Genomic DNA, 12,018 nt, shown 5'->3' with positions numbered 1-12,018 from the left:
TATTTTCAAATCCTTATACAACTGAGAGTATTGGTTTTAGAGAAGAATGAACAGCATTTAAGTGAATAGTTGCCCACTTGTAATTTAAAAAAAATTGAAATATGTATTCTGTTTGTCATGGCAAATGATACTTGGATGACTTTAAGTTAGTGACAAGTTGGAAAAGTTTCTGACTGAATCATAAGAACTTTAAGTTGAAAAGGAAAATAAAAGAGGGGGGATCTTCATAGAGAACTAGGTCTATGTAGTTTAAAGCATATTAGGTATGACATAAAGAGAGATTAACAGTGGAAGAGGACACTATTCATAGAAGGAAATAGCAGAGATGTCTAAAAATAAAAATAGGAAGTCGATAGAATCACAAAATACAATTACAAGAACACAAAAGCTAAACTTCTCAAACTATTGGAAATTCATATACTTAAAAACATTGACTCTGATTATCAGAGTTTCTACAGAAATTTAAGAGATGTAAAACAACCATCACTAGAAAGAGGCCTCAAAAGCCAACAAGCCACTTACATGCAACAAATAAGTAAATTCATTGCATGTGAAGTCAATAGTTATGGCAGTCAAGAGCAATACACATTAAGGACATAAATTGTTATGTGCAGTATTTAAGCATCATGGTGGCAGGGAAAATGAAAACACAAATTCAGGGGAGGATAACATTGGCAGTACACCCACATCTGAAAACTCAGAGGGGAATATGAACTGATTTAAAGCCCAAAAAGCCTTCCTGGAAGAGCTGAAGAAGGACTTTAAAAGTCAGATAAGGGAGGTAGAAGAAAAATTGAATAATTTATTTTAAAAAATGATAAAAAAATTACATTGAAGAAAACAACACCCTAAAAATTAAAATGAGCCAAATGGAAAAGAAGGTACAGAAGCTAACTGAAGAAAACAATTCATTAAAAATTAGAATTAGACAATTAGAAACTAATAACTCCATGAGACATCAAGAATCAGTCAAACAAAATTTTTAAAAATGAAAAAAAATAAGAAAATGTAAAATTCCTCACCAAAAAACAACTGACCTGGAAAATTAATCCAGGAGAGATAACCTCTCTACTGAAAGCCATGATGAAAAAAAAAAAAAAGAGCATGGACAGCATTTTTCAGAATATCATCAAGGAAAAGGCCCTAAAACTGGAGGGCAGAATAGTAATCAAAAGAATCCACTGATCACCTCCTGAAAGAGATCCCAAATTGAAAAGGCCAAAGAATATTGTAGCTAAATTCCGAAATTATCAGGTCAAGGAGAAAATTCTGCAAGCAACCAGAAAGAAACAATTCAAATATTGTGGAACCACAGTCAGGGTTGCATGGGACCTTGAAGCTTCTATATTAAAAGATCTGAGGAAATATGACATTCTGTAAGGCAAAGGAGCTTGGATTACAACCAAGGATCAACTATCCAGCAAAATTGAACATAAACTTTCGGGGGAGGGTTGGACATGCAATGAAACAGGGGACTTCCAGACTTTTCTGATGAAAAGATCACAACTCAATGGAAAATTTGATCATCAAATACAAGACTCAAGAGAGACATAAAAAGATAAACAGGAAAGGGAAAAAATGTGTTATTCAGTCAGGGTAAACTGTTTAAATCCCTAAATGGGAAGATGATACTTGTAACTCTTGAGAATTGTATCTTTATTACAACATTTAGAAGGGATATACACAGACAGAGGAGATGGGTTTAAGTTGACTTTGATGTGATGATAAAAACCCTAATGAAGTGGTGAAAAAGAATTGTAATAGAAGAAGAGGAAAAGAGGTAGCAGAAAAGGGTAAATTACATCACATGGAGAGGCACAAAGACATATTACAATAGAGAGAAACATGGCAGGGAGATGAGCATTGTTTGAACTTTACTTCATCAGATTTGGCTCAAAGAGTGTATAATATACACAGTTAGGTATAGCAACTTAACTTGCCACATAGGCAGTAGGACGATAAAGGGGAAAGAAAAGGGAAGTGGGAATAGAAGGGAGGGCAGATTGAGGGAGGTGGTGGTCAAAAGCAAAACTCTAGTTAGAAGGGAAAGGGAGAAAAGGAGAAAGAAAAGCACAAATGGGGGAAGGAGGAATAGGATGGAGAGAAAGACACAGATAACAATCATAACTGTGAATGGGATGAACTCTCCAATAAAACAGAAGTGGATAGCAGAATGGATTAAAAACCATAATCCTACAACATGTTGTTTACAGGAAACACATTTGAAACAGAGGTATACGCACAATGTAGAGGTAAAAGGTTGGAAGAGAATATATTATGGTTCAGCTGAAGTAAAAAAAAAACCAAAAAAGCAGGAATAGTAGACTTGATCTCAGACAAAGCAAAAACAAAAATAGATCTTATTAAAAGAGAGAAAAAAGGAAACACCATCCTGCTAAAAGCCACCATAGACAATGAAGTAATTCATTACTAAACATGTATGCATCAAGTGGTATGGCATCTAAATTTTTAGAGGAGAAGTTAAGTGAGTTACAGGAAGAAATAGACAGCAAAACTACACTGGTGGGGGACTTTAACTTCCCCTCTCTGAACTAGATAAATCTAACCACAAAATAAACAAGAAAGAAGTTAAGGAGGTGAATAGAATCTTTAAAAAGTTAGATATGGTAGACTTATGGAGAAAATTGAATGGGGATAGAAAGGAATATACCTTTTTTTTCTCAGTGGTACATGGCACCTACACAAAAATTGACCATGTATTAGGACAGAAAAATTTAACAATCCAATGTAGACAGGCAGAAATACTAAATGCATCCTTTTCAAATCATGATGCAATAAAAATTATATGTAATAAAGGGCCATGTAATGATAGAATAAAATTAATTGATAACTAAATAATCTAATCCTAAAGAATGAGTAAAAAAAAACAAATCAAAGAAACAATCAATAACTTAATCCAAGAGAATGATAATAATGAATCAAAATACTAAAAGTTATGGGATGCAGCAAAAACATTTCTCAGGGGAAGTTTTATATCTCTAAATGTTTACATGAATGAAATAGAGAAAGAGGAGACTGATGAATTGGGCATGCGACTAAAAAAAAAAACTAGGTAAAGAACAAATTAAAAATTCCCAATCAAATACCAAATAAGAAAGACTGAAAACCAAAGGAGGTGTTAATAAAATTGAAATAAAGAAAACTATTGAACTTAAAACTTGAGGTTTAAATAAAACTAGTAGCTCATTTTATGAAAAAAAACTATAAAATTGACAAATTTTTGGTTAATTTAATTGAAAAAAAGAAAGAAGCAAACCAAATTACCAGCATCAAAAATGAAAAGGGTTAATCCACCAACAATGAAGAGGAAATTGAAACAGAAGAATTTATGATCGAACAAGGGATAGAGGACATTATGAAATGAAAAATCGATAATTTAGATTAGATTAAATTGAAAAGTTTTTGCATAGACAAAGCTAATATAATCAAGATTAGGAGGGAAGTAGAAAATTGGGAAAGAATTTTTCAACCAGTGTCTCTAATAAGGGCCTCATTTCTAAAATATATAGAGAACAAGTCAAAATTATAAGAGTACAAGTTATTCCCCAATTGATAAATGGTCAAAGGATATGAACAGGCAGTTTTCAGATGAAGAAACTAAATATGTATCATCATATGAAAAAATGTTCTATATCACTATTGATTAGAGAAATGCAAATCAAAACAGCTCTGAGGTACCATGTCACATCTATCCAATTGGCCAACATGACAAAACAGGAAAATGATAAATGTTGGAGAAAATGTGGGAAAATTGGAACACTAATGCATTGTTGGTGGAGTTGTGAAATGATCCAAGCATTTTGGAGAGCAATTTGGAACAATGTCCAAAGGGCTATAAAAATGTGCATACCCTTTGACCCAGCAATAACACTTCTAGGACTATATCCCAAAGAGATCATACAAATGGTAAAAGGACCCACATGTACAAAAATATTTATAGTAGCTCTTTTTGTGGTGGCAAAGAATTAGAAATTGAGAGGATGCTCATCAATTGGGGAATGGTTGAACAAGTTGTGGTATATGAATGTAATGGAATACTAGTGTGCTATAAGAAATGATGAGTAAGCAGACTTCAGAAAAACCTGGAATGACTTGTATGGTCTGATGCTGAGTGAAGTGAGCAGAACTAGGAGAATATTGTACACAGTAACAGCCACATTGTGCAATGACTAACTTAGATAAACTTAACCCTTCTTAGCAATGCAAGAATCTAAGACATCTCCAAAGGTCTCATGATGGAAATTATTATCCACATCCAGAAAAAGAACTGTGTAATTTGAATGCAGATTGAAGCATACTATTTGCTCTTTTTTTCTTCTGTTTTATTTTGTTTCTTCTTTCTTGTGGTTTTTCCTATTGGTTCCAATTCTTCTTTACAACATCACTAATGTGAAAATATGTTTAATAGGAATGTATATGTACAGCCTATATCAGATTGCATGCCATCTTGGAGAGGGAGTTGTGGAGGGATGGGGAGAAAATTTAAAACTCAAAAGCTTGTGGAAGTGATTGTTGAGAACTAAAAATAAATTAATATTAAAAAAAAGAAAAGTAGTATAGATAAGAGCATGTGTATTCTGATATATTTTTCATAATTATGCACATGTGAATGTATTTAGTCTGTAATACCTTGTACAAGATTGCTATATGAGAAATTATAGTCTTAAGAAAATGAATTTGGAAAGTGTATATGCTTCATAGGGAGCACACAGAGGAGACATCAATGTGACAATTGATATCATTTTATAAGCATTGAGAAATCAATAGCTAAGATTTTTTGAAAGAAGTGAAAAGTTACTGTAGCAATATTTAAAATATTATAATTGATAAAATTTCAAAGTGTAGAAGGATAAAAATAGTAAGATTTATAAAAACATTATTTTCTGTAGCCCATCTTATCTTCAAAATCATATAATTGGATGAATGGTAGGAAGAATTCAGATCCTGCTATTTCTTTCTTGTTTAATATTAAAAACAACCGCAAAAGCTCATGAAGCAAAATGTTGCCTTAAGTGCTCTCTTCCAACCAGTCTATGTTTCTATGATTTTATAATTTTATCACCTCCAACAAGCAATGTCTATGCACACATTCACAGAATTACCTAATTTTTTACAGACAAAAGATAAACATTTTAGTCTCATTTTTCAATTGTTTTCAGTCAAATCTGACTCTTCATCACCCCATTTAGAGTTTTCTTGGCAAAAATATTGCAGTGGCTTTCCATTTTCTTCAGCTCAATTTACAGATGAGGAAACTGAGCCAAACAAGGTTGAGTGATTTGGACAGAGTCACGCAGTTAGTGAGTTTCTGAGACCAGATTTGTACTTAGAAAGATGAGTCTTCCTGATTAGAGGCCTAGTATTTTATCCACTGGTTCAACTAAGTGATCAATGAAAAGGATAAACAACTGTTTAAATATAGATTTACGTATGCATCTTTTTCTTTTGACTAGACCCATGATTTCATTAATGGAGTTTCTGCTAAGGTAGTTATTCTACTAATAAAATTTGTCTACTTCCCTGAAATTTATAGCTTTAGAGAACAGCCTCTCAATGTAGGTTAAGTGAATTTCTGAAGGTCCCATAGCCAGGATATGCCAAAGGCACATTTTGAACTCAAGTCTTCCTGGCTGAGCCCAATTCACTATTTTATTTTCCATGTTACCTTTCATATTCTTTTAATATCAGTATGAAATGAAGGATGACAAAGTGTTTATATCTCATAAAAGGTATTGATAACAAGATGGCTACCTTACAACATTTGAAGTGTTGCCATATATAGGATGGAGTAAATGAAATTTTTTTCAGTACTCCATAAGGCAATCCTAAGAGCAGTGAATGGAAGTTAATGAGGGGAAGATTTTTAGCTCAATATAAGAAATGATTTCCTAAAACCTGTCCCAAAATGTGATAGACTATCTTGTGAAGGAGTGAAGGCCTTATCACTGGAAGTGATCAGAAAGGCTTGAATGACTGGTTAGATTGAATTTGGTAAAGTTGATTTATCTATTAGCAGGGTATCTCTTCTAATTCATAGTTTATTTATGTTTTTTAACACCAGCTATATGGTGACAGAATATTCAGATAATAATCATAGGAGTCTAATCTCATAACCCGAGAAGGAATCTCCTTTTCAACCTTCCCAACAGATGATTATCAAAGAAATTCCTGACCATTTATAAGAAGTGAAACATATTGACTCAAATTTATATATATGTATATTCTGGAAAAGGACCCACACATGTATAAAATATTTATAGCAGCTCTTTTTGTGGTGACTAAGAATTGGAAATTGAAGGGATTTCCATCAACTGGGGAAGAACAAGTGGTATGTGAATGTAATGGAAGACTCTTGTGCTATAAGAAATGATGAGAAGGCAGATTTCAGAAGAAAAAGAAACAGGAAAGATTTACATGAACTGGTGCTGAGTGAAAGGAGCAAAACCAAAAGAACATTGTACACAGTAACAGCAACCTTGTGTGATGATTAACTACAATAGATTCAGCCTTTCTCAGCAATAAAATGATCAAAGATAATTCCAAAATATTCATGATGGAAATGCTACACACAGAGAAAGAACTATGGAGTGTAAATGCAGATTGAAACATACTATTTTCACTTTTTTTCTTTTTTTTTCTCAAGTTTTCCCTTTTTGTTCTGATTTTTCTTTCACGTCATGACTAAGGTGGAAATATGTTTAACATAATTGTACATATATAACCACATCAGATTGCTTGCTCTCTTGGGGAGGGGGGAAAGGAGGGAAGGAGGGAGAAAAATTTGGATCTCAAAATCTTACAAAAATGAATGTTTAAAACTATCTTTTTATGTAATTGGAAAAAAATGAAATACTATTAAGTACAAAAAAAGAAAATTTAAAAATAAGCTAAAATATGCCAAATTTTCTACTAAATTTACAAAAATAACCTCTGCATAAGTTATGTTTTAAGTGTAATCATGGATTGATTATGATAGTACTTGATTAAAACTATTGTTTTTTATTTTATAAAATGTTTTGATAAATTTTAGCTAACATTTTATATAGATGAAGATTTTGTGCTTTATTTCAATCTGTAAGACTCATTTGAATTATGAAAATATAGTTATAAATAATTCTTTCTTGCCAATTTATTACATTTTTACCTCATTCAAGAATTTGTAGAACAGATGACTCTTTTTGTCACAGTAAGCTAATTAATTAGTGTTTCTAGTCTTATTGTGGAATATAGTGTAAGGAGTAAGCCAAGGGAAACTTTAGACATTAAATTATAAATTTAGATCCTTATTTCTCAGTCTCAAAGTTCACTACATACTTTGTCTTTTTGTATGAAAATTATTCTACTGAATATGTTTTTAGTAATTCCATAAAATGAAGTAGATAATTTCAAAGCTTTCAATAGTCAGTTAACTAATTTGTTTTTTTCCCTTACTGAGTGGGGGTAGGAAGTAGGAAAACATCATAATTTAAACTGAAAATGGAAAGGAAGAGGCTAGATCATTAAATTCTTTTCAAATGAGAAAATGTAAACCAAAGTGGAAAACTGAAATAATGATTTGGAAAAGTTAATTTATAAGATATTACTTCTAAAATATCTTGATAATTGAAAAGAAAATGTTAAGTTTGCTATCTGAATAATTGATTCAATTTGTCTTTCTTTTTTATTTCTGAAATACTCTGGGTCTAAATGTGAGCTTGAATTTACAAGTCCTAAGGAATTACATAGATTTTTCTCTCTTCCAATTCAAAATGTCATTGCTCTGTTCTTTGAAAAAGCTTTTCTCTTTGAATTTTTAAAGGTACCTTTCTAGAAGAGAACTGTATTATGTAACAGGCATCTACAAAGTAAATTAAGGCAACCTTAACAAACAAAAGGTGGGACACAAAGGATGAAGAAATATAAAGAGAATCATAGACAGAGGTGGATGTCTATATCTGTTAATAATAAAAAAAATGAGTAAGAAATGGAAAGATTGAAAGTCACCAGTGGAGAAGAAACAAGAGAAGACAGAGAAAATGGATCTAAAATGATGCTGACTACCAACAAACTTAAAGAAGAACTTTCAACTCAGACAAATGGAATAAACATAAAAGGACTGTGAAAGGATTAAAGAAATCTTCAAGTAGACTTTCCTTCATTTCTTTATTCCATGGGAATTTCTGACCATAGGTTATTTTTTCTCTTATTCACTATTGCTAAGGTTTGTCAGACAGTCCTTTATCATGGAAACTTGTGTGAAGTTCACCAGAATTTTCCATTTTAAGGAACAGACAATACTCACTACCATAAAATAATTAAGAATGCAATCTAGGAGTAATACTAAACATACAGGTATGTGATATTATTGCAACCTAAAGTTTTATATTAGTTCACATTTCTCCAATCTAGAGGAAAAGTAGTAACATGGAAAGAGGTAGTAGGACCATAATGGAGGAAAGCTTTAGAGTCAGGAAACCCTGATTTCAAGTACTTTCTCTAACAAACACTTGACTAAGCAAGTCACTTAAATTCCCAGTGCTGTGACAAGCTATACTCAAAGACTCTAAATCACAAAGAAGGTGCCTACCTAAATGAATGGAGTGATTTACTGCAGAGATTCCTATGCTTAATCAAAGGCTGATTCCCATTTCCCAAAAATCAATCCTATATGACACATTTAATTATTGAAGTCTTGTGAACCCTAAAGATCACTACACAACTTCCCACATATCATTTTTTATTTAGAATATGTTTGCTTAATATAGATAGACATATATATATATATATATATATATATATATAGTGCATGTTTTTTCCATCTTTTTGAGGACTTGTCACATTTTGTTGTGATCCACACAGTCAAAGGCTTTAGAGTAGTCAGTGAAGCAGAAGTAGATGTTTGTTTTTTTGTTTTTGTTTTTTGTTTTTTTCTGGAACTCCCTTGCTTTTTCCATTCCATGTTATTTGCAATGGTGAATCTTTGCAAGTTGAATGTCTAAGTTGAAGGAGCTATTGGAGAGTTTGGAGGATATTGCATTCATAGATTCCATTGAACAGAAATAGGTATTTTGTCTGAGTTCTTTGTAAGTTCAAGGTCTGGTGTGTTTTGATGTCAGTGCTGGATAAGTTGTTTTCATTTTTGTTTGCAAATATTATGATTGCATACTAGCTAACTAATAATTATATTAAATAAAATATTTAAAAATACTCCTTTATCTGTGATGATACAGAATCTAAAATATTTTGGCAAACCTGCTTCATTGCACTGATCCTATAAACTTGTATATAACCTGTGTTTGTGTCATTCCTTTACCACGATGTGTGAGATTAGATACTATGTTGTATTTAACCTATGTAACTAGACTGGCACCTAACACAGTACTCCACACATAATAGATACATAGTTGATTACTTAATGAATAAATTATTTAATAAATCAATACAATCATAATGAAAAAAATATATTCTATTTGTAATGTTTTACTACAGAATTCAGACATCTCACTTCATTTTTCTCCTTGTCTTCAATCCATCCCATCTGTTTCACTAAGGTTTAAAGCCTTATATTTTGCTCCTGCTTCTAGGCCAACTGCCAAACAGCACCAGCTGCTGGCAATGTCTTTCCTATATCATCCCACAAAATGTTTCATTAGAGAAATGGATCTTAGTAACCTTTTCTCTCTCCTCCAGTAATGAAATGATAATTTATGATTTTCCCTTTTTTATAGTGCCCCAGTCTTCTTCTATATTCAAAGTAGCATTTTATTTAAGATTTGAAGAGCACTTTACATATATTATCTCATTTTATTCTCATAAAAATCCTGGGATGTAAGTGCTGTTATTATCCCCATTTTATAGAAGAGGAAGCTCAGCATTTAAGTGACTTGGTCAAGGTTACACAGCTAGTAAGTGTCTGAAGTTTGAATTTGAATTCAGATATTCCTAACTTTAAGTCCAATATTTTATTCACTGCTGTACATAGCTTCTTCTAAGTATCATGATGTCAACGAGCATGTGTTATCTAAAGTCTGCATTTCTTCTACATTAGCGAATTGATTTGCATACAATGGGAACTTAATAATGAGTGAATTGAAATGAACATGATGATCACATATTTATTTGTACATGAACATTTCCAAATACATAAATAAAATACACAATTTGCAAATGTTTTTCCCTGTCTTCTTCAGTATTTACTCTTTTAGATTAAGAATGGTTAGACATCAAATGTAGTGTTACTTTGCAAAGTAATATAGCATTAAGCATAAATAGCAGATCCATAATCATTTTTCATGCATAAGAGTAGTTATTAAAAAAAAAGTCAATCTCTGGGGACAATTCCAACAAGCAGCAGTTCCCCTCTTTTTCCCTCAATATCTGATTTCTTTGCTCAGTATTGCGAATAATTTCCCCAATTCTTCATTTTGATTTGACTGGATGAACATTACTCTTACCTTTCAAATAAATTATTTTCAGAGAAATATTTCATTTCTCAACTGACAAAAATATCCATTATATAAACTTATTTTTATATTGTTTCATGGTTATTTCATACACTGTGATTACAAGGAAACATTTTATATTAATTGGTATTTTTTCTGCTATAAAGAACCCTTACCCAGAATATCAAGGACAGACTTTGATATTGAAGGAAATTTTATAGTTATAAGTATGCAGCCAAGATCAGTAAGGCAGGGAGTAGAAAGATAAATACCATGACGTGAACATTACCAAAATGAATCTTATTTTAGAATTAGAAGGACATCTTCACAGTTATCAAGGGGAAGAGCTACTACAGATAATGTGGGTCCAAAATGAATAAGAAGTATCAATTAATTACAAAGTTAGTCATAAATACAAATATCAAGTAGGTAAGACTATGCATAAATTTTTCACCAAAAGTTTATTTTAAATACCAAAAGATTCAATAAAACAAATTTCAAATTTGAAGCAAAGTAGAATATTTTATGTTTGAAAAGTTATTAAAATTTGAATATGAATTGTAAGCATAAAAGCAAGTGTCATTAATAATTTTGAAAGATTGAAAGAAAGTTGTACCAGAAAGATCTGTTCAATCAATACCATATGGCAAAAATATTGATTACTTATTAGGTGTATGATGTTGGGTTTACATATACAAAAATGAGACATTTCCTTTCCTTGAGGAGTTTACTCTCTATGGGAGGAGATATAATATAAAATATATAAGTAAATTAAAAAATACTTCTAAGAAGAAAAGAGTAATAGTAACTGAGGAATGAAAGAAGGCTTCATATAGTAGGTAGTACTTGAACTGAATCTTGAAGGGAACTTGGGATCCTCAATGATGAAATGAGAGTAAGAACATTCCAGGCATAAGAATATAAATAGAATAATAATAGCATAAATACACAAGGGACATGAATGTGCATTTACTATGCTGGAATGATATCTTAAAAAATAAAATTAAGAGGTCAGAAAGATGGGTGCACTGCGAGAAGGGGGAAGGGAAAGGTAAAATGGGGTAAGGTATCTCATGTAAAAGACTTTTTTAAGTGAAAGTGGAGGCAGTAGGAGTGGCAGGCAATGCTTGCCCCTTAATCTCATTAGAATTGGCACAGAGAAGGAATAATATACACTCAGGTGGTTATAAAATATATATCTTACCCTACAGAGAAAGAGTTGAGAAGGGAAATAAGGCCAAAAAAAGGTCTGTTGGTGGGAGGGTGCATTGTGGGAGCCATGGGTCAGAAGCAAATCAAGTTTGAAAAGGGACATGGTGAAAGGAGGGAGAGAAGGATAAACAGGTGGGAAAAGACAGAAGGAAATAGTCATCATAATTTTGAAAAAAATAACAGCATGGTTCCCTGGAATTGGATAACCTCATTGCTCAAATATATAGAATACTAAGTCAAATTTATTAGAAAACAAATGATTCCCTAATTGATTAATGCTTAGATGATATGAACAGGGAGTTTTCAGATGAAGGTATCAAAGCCCTCTGTAGTTATATGGGAAACAAATGTTCTAAATCACAAT

This window comes from Vombatus ursinus, unplaced genomic scaffold (assembly GCF_900497805.2).
Source record: "Vombatus ursinus unplaced genomic scaffold, bare-nosed wombat genome assembly UNPS02014872.1, whole genome shotgun sequence".
Classification (NCBI taxonomy): Eukaryota; Metazoa; Chordata; class Mammalia; order Diprotodontia; family Vombatidae; genus Vombatus; species Vombatus ursinus.
This window is presented reverse-complemented; position numbering follows the sequence as displayed.